A 6,135-nucleotide genomic window follows, 5' to 3' on the forward strand; every position below is an offset into this window, starting at 1 on the left:
TTTAATTCCTGAATAATTTTATTTGCATATTTATTTGAGCATAGTAGTACTAAAACAATCAATCAAATTTCGTTACTAAAGATTAAATAACTGAAAATAATAATTGTCAAATACAGTCTTCAGTGGAGCGATAGTCGTACTCACGTACATTATACTATTACTTGACATCGTGCATTTGCGATTAATTTTTGAGCATACAAAATCATATTTTTAGTAAGGATTCCACAGTGCTAGTTTTGCTCGATCAAGTTTTGACGCCGTTGCCGGGGACTGTTAATTCACAATTTTATTTTTAGTTATTTTCTTTAGCATTATTTTATTTTTTTGAGCTAACATTCCATATTCTATTACAGATATTTTTTCCAGTGCATGCCAAAGTCACTTGATGTGGAGCTTGAGCAGTTTGACCCTGAAATTGAAAGAACTTTTCGCAGGAGAAACAGCAGCAAAGACTGAAGGAACTGATGGGGAGGCACGAGCACGAGCATGAGGAGGAACACCATGAAGATAGACATGTTGAGATGCCACGCCGCATACCAATGCTAGAGTATGCCCAGCCTTCTTTGGATGGTGCACGCCCCAGCATTGTGAGGCCTATTGTGCGGGCAAACCACTTCGAAATCAAGACAGCTATAATTCAGATGATTCAGAATACAATCCAGTTTGGAGGATCTGCAGTAGATGACCCAAACACGCACATCGCAGATTTTCTTGAAATTTGCGATACTTTTAAATTTAATGGAGTTTCTGATGATGCTGTTAGGTTGCGTTTATTTCCTTTCTATTTAAGTGATAAAGCTAAAGCATGGTTAAATTGTTTGCATGTAGGTTCGATCACCACATGGGAGGATATGGCAAAAGCGTTTCTCATCAAATATTTCCCTCCATCTAAGACCATGAAGCTGCGGGCAGACATCACAACATTTGCTCAATTCGAGCAGGAGTCTTTATATGAGGCATGAGAGCGCTTCAAAGATCTATTACGAAGATGTCCTCATCACGAACTGCCACTTGGGTTAGTTGTTCAAACCTTTTATTATGGCTTGCTTACTCCTAATCTTACTATGATAGATGCTGCTGCTTGTGGGAACCTATTGAGAAAAACTGCTGAGGAAGGATATGAGTTATTGGAGGAGATGGCTGCTAGCAGCTATCATCCTCAATCTGAATAGAACAACCAGCAGAGAAGTGCAGGAGTTCACCAGGTAACTGACCTTTCTGCTATTACTATATAACTTGATGTCTTGAATAGGAAAATGGATGGCTTGAATATGGGTGGCACGGCTATGCGTCTTCAAGAGATATTCTATGATAAGTGTGTGGGTGAACATTTTGTGAAGGACTGTCAAGAAGGCAATCCCTTCAATGTGCAAAATGAGGCACCGGTGAATCAAGTGGGAGTCTAAAACCGTCCAAAGAATGATCCGTATTCGAACACATATAATCCTGGATGGAGGCAACATCTCAACTTCTCGTGGGGTAGTCAAAACAGTCAGAATCGACCACAAGGAGGACAACCATATGGGAAACAAACGATGTACATATCTGACCCTCCTAGAGAAGAGAAGTCCAATTTGGAGCAGATGATGTCTAAGTTCATCTCATCTACCGAAACTAGACTCCAAAATCAAGATGCATCAATAAAGGGGCTAGAAAATCAGATTGGACAGTTAGCAAAGATGATAGCAAGTAGAGAGCCGTGCACCTTGCCAAGTAACACCGAGACCAATCCAAAAGATCAAGTGAAGGCCATTGAGTTGAAGAGTGGAAAAATTTTAGAGTCGAGAGAAAAAGAAAAAAATCAAGTGTCGGATGAACAGACTGAGACATCTAAAGGAAAGTCTTCTAACTCTACACCAGCACCCACTGCACAATCTAAAATTGTTATACCTCTTCCTTTCCTTGCAGCACTGAAAAAAGCAAAACTTGATGCACAATTCGGTAAGTTTCTTGAGGTATTTAAAAAATTGCATATCAATATTCATTTTGCCGATGCTTTGATGCAAATGCCTAGTTATGCTAAATTTTTGAAAGACATCTTAGCAAACAAGAGAAAATTGGAGGATCACATGATGGTATATCTAACTGAATGCTTTGGTGCAAAACAAGATCCCATCAAAACTTAAGGATCCAGGGAGTTTTTCTATTCCTTGCATGATTGGTGATGTTGTTTTCCATAAAGCTTTGTGTGATCTTGGTGCGAGTATTAGTCTTATACCTTTGTCTGTGTTTAGGAAACTTGGGTTGGGGGAACCTAAGCCAACGAGGATGTCTTTGCAGCTGGCAGACAGATCTGTCAAGTATCCACGGGAGTTATTGAGGATGTGCTAGTGAAAGTGGATAAATTTATTTTTCCTGCTGATTTCGTGGTGCTCGACATGGAAGAGGATATGGAGCTGCCTTTGATTTTGGGGAGACCGTTCCTTGCAACTGGCAAGGCCCTAATTGATGTTCAAGATGGGAAGTTGAGATTGAGAGTGGGCGAAGAAGAGATTACTTTTGATGTTTCTAATGCACTCAAGCACACACTGCATTCTGATAGTTGTTATAGAATTGATGCTTTTGATGCTCTTGTCTCTAACTATGTGCATGATGCTCTTAGGGACCCTTTTGAAGCCATTCTTACTACTGAATTGAGAGAATATGAATTGGATGCAGAGAAAGCCGAAATAATGGCATACCTCAATGCCAACCAGCCATGGAAGAGGCTAATAAGAATGAGATTAGAGGACTTGGGAGATCGAAGAGACTTGATCCCTCATAAGTCAAGCATGGAGGAGCCACCAACGCTTGAGCTCAAACCATTGACTCCACACCTAAAGTACGTATACCTTGGTAAGAATAACACTTTACCTGTCATTATTTCTGCTTCTTTGACAGATGTAATGGAGGACAAACTATTGGAAGTTTTGAAAGCGCACAAGAGTGCTTTTGCGTGGAAGGTGGCGGATATCAAAGGAATCAATCTATCAGTCTGCATGCACAAGATCTTGATGGAAGACGAGTACTCTCCTCTTGTGCAACCTCAGAGAAGATTGAATCCAAAGATGCAAGAGGTAGTAAAAGCAGAAACTATCAAACTCCTTGATGCAAGTATTATCTATCCTATATCTAATAGTGCATGGGTAAACCCTGTTCAGTGTGTGCCGAAAAAAGGTGGGATTACTGTGATCACAAATGAAAAAAATGAATTAATACCCACTAGGACAGTTACGAGATGGCGTGTGTGCATAGATTATAGGAAATTAAATGATGCTACCCGTAAAGATCACTTTCCATTGCCCTTCATTGATCAAATGCTTGAGAGGTTAGCGGGTCATGAGTTTTATTGTTTTTTGGATGGGTATTCAGGGTATAGCCAAATCATTATTGCGCCCGAGGATCAAGAGAAAACCACTTTGACTTGTCCTTATGGCACTTTTGCTTTTAGACGGATGCCCTTTGGGTTGTGTAATGCCCCTGCCACTTTTCAGTGATGCATGACCGCTATATTTCACGACATGATAGAAACTTTTCTTGAGATATTTATGGATGACTTCTCGATATTTGGCTCTTCTTTTGATGACTGTTTTCAGAATTTGAAGGTGGTGTTGATGAGATGCGAGGAGACAAATTTGGTGCTGAATTGGGAAAAGTGCCATTTTATTGTACAAGAAGGAATAGTATTGGGGCACAAAATATCAGAGCATGGAATAGAGGTGGATAAGGCAAAAGTCAAAGTTATCAAGAACTTACCACCTCCGACATCCATAAAGGGAGTTAGAAATTTTCTACGCCACGCCGGTTTTTATCGGCGTTTTATCAAAGATTTTTCTAAAATTGCCAAACCTCTATCTTCCTTACTTATGAAATATGTGCCTTTTGATTTTAATTCTGACTTTTTATAGGCATACGAGGATTTGAAAGAGCGCCTGGTGACGGCTCTTGTTTTGGTGGCACCAGATTGGGATCTACCCTTCGAGGTCATGTGCAATGCCAGTGATACTGCGGTGGGGGCTGTGCTTGGCCAACGGAAAAACAAGGTATTTCATACAATTTACTACGCAAATAAGACCTTAGATGAGGCTCAATTGAATTATGCAACAACTGAAAAAGAATTACTTGCAGTAGTATTTGCGTTTGACAAATTTCATTCATATCTTGTTCTGTCAAAAGTCGTTATTTACACGGACCACTCTGTACTGAAATATTTACTAGCTAAGAAAGATGCAAAGCCACGCCTACTTCGGTAGATTTTATTGTTGCAAGAATTTGATTTAGAAATAAAAGATAAGAATGGTGTTGAGAATGTGATAGTAGATCACTTGTATAGATTGGAGCTGATTAGTAATGACTGTGTAGATCATGCTATAAATGAATGGTTTCCTGATGAGCAGCTATTTGAGGTGAAACACTGTCCTTAGTATGCAAATTTTGCTAACTTTCTTGTCACATGCACACCACCACCCAATCTATCGTTTCACCAACGTAAGAAATTTTTTTCTGACGTGAAACATTGTTTTTGGGAGGAACCATTTTTGTTTAATATCTGTGCAGATTCCATGATACGAAGGGGTGTTGCAGAGGAGGAGTTCGGTCAAATTCTTAACCATTCCATAACTGTGAGGTAGGTGGTTATTTTGGGCCAACAAAGACGGCATCTAAGGTAGTTGAATGTGGCTTTTATTTGCCAACCCTCTTTAAGGATGCTCGTTCTTATGTGCTAGCTTGTGATAAATGCCAGCGGACAGGTAACATCTCTAACCGTCATGAAATGCCTTTGAATAATATCATTGAGTGTGAGGTCTTTGATGTGTGGGGAATAGACGTCATGGGACCGTTTCTCAGCTCGTTCACGAAAAAGTATATTTTGGTAGCGGTTGAATATGTGTCTAAGTGGGTAGAAGCAGAAGCATATGCCACTAATGATGCTCAAGTGGTCTTGAAATTTTTAAAGAAAAATATTTTTAACAAGTTCGGGACACCACGAGCAATCATTAGTGATGATGGCGTACATTTTTGCAACAAACTCTTTGAAAAACTTTTGAGCAAATACGGTGTCACACATAAGATCTCTACCCCCTATCATCTCAAGACGAGTGGTCAAGTGGAAGTGTCGAACCGAGAGATCAAGCGGATTTTGGAAAAAGTGGTAGGTGTTAGTCGGAAAGACTGGTCAGTGAGGTTAGATGATGCTCTTTGGGCATATAGAACTGCGTTCAAAACACCTATAGGCACTACACCATATAGGGTATTGTTTGGTAAAGCGTGTCATCTACCTGTAGAGTTAGAGCATTAGGCATATTGGGCTACAAAAGCACTAAACTTTAACTTTACTGATGCAGGTGAACGACGTCTGCTTTAACTGGATCAGTTGGAGGAATTCCGGAATCTGGCATATGATCTTGCACTGTCATACAAAGAAAAGACAAAGAAAGCTCATGATAGGCGGATCATCGAAAGAGAATTCAAAGAATGTGACGGTTGCGATTATTTCCCGGAAAATTGAAGTTGCGATGGTCTGGTCCGTTCGTGGTTTCTAAAGTATACCAACGGGAGCCGTGGAACAGCACGATGGAAAGGATGAGACATTTACGGTCAATGCACAGCGACTAAAGCACTACATGGGTGGCACAATTGAGCCACAACTTGGAATCACCCGGTTCCAAGACAATCCGAACTGAGATTGACCGACAGTCAAGCTCTCGACTATAAATTGTGAACTACCTCTCTTTCCCTTATCTTGCATTTAATTCGATTTTTTTGTCAGTTATTTTTATTTATTTATTATTATAAGTTATTTTTACTGTTATTCTCAATAAAAAAATTCCAGAGAGCTCGACGCTCGAGCGGTAATTTTATACCGCTTGAGCGCGAACGTTTATGTCGGGAGAAAAATTCCAGAGAGCTCAGCACGACTGAAATTAAAAAGCGTGATTCCTTTTCCCCTTTCTCATTCTGCAGATCTCTCAAATCCCTAACACTCTATCGCCTCTTCTCGTTTCTTTGTGCAGAAATTTCAGTCCCAAGTCCAATTTTCGGTAACGTGGCACACTCTTCATTAGGAATCAAGCATCTCCCGCTCTCCGGTCATCTTATTCCCGCAGGTCACCGTCTCCATCATCCACCACCATGGCTCCCAAGAAACAAAAAGGT

The 6,135-nt window shown here is 40.3% G+C and overlaps 1 non-coding gene across 1 annotated transcript; it reads right to left on the reverse strand.

The window, feature by feature from the left end:
- Positions 1–900: 900 nt before the first annotated feature.
- Positions 901–1,006, reverse strand: LOC140989083 (small nucleolar RNA R71). Its single transcript, XR_012177429.1, has one exon. It is a non-coding gene; the product is annotated as a small nucleolar RNA R71 (small nucleolar RNA).
- Positions 1,007–6,135: the final 5,129 nt, after the last annotated feature.

The sequence above is a fragment of the Primulina huaijiensis genome, chromosome 11 (assembly GCF_012295235.1).
Source record: "Primulina huaijiensis isolate GDHJ02 chromosome 11, ASM1229523v2, whole genome shotgun sequence".
NCBI lineage: Eukaryota > Viridiplantae > Streptophyta > Magnoliopsida > Lamiales > Gesneriaceae > Primulina > Primulina huaijiensis.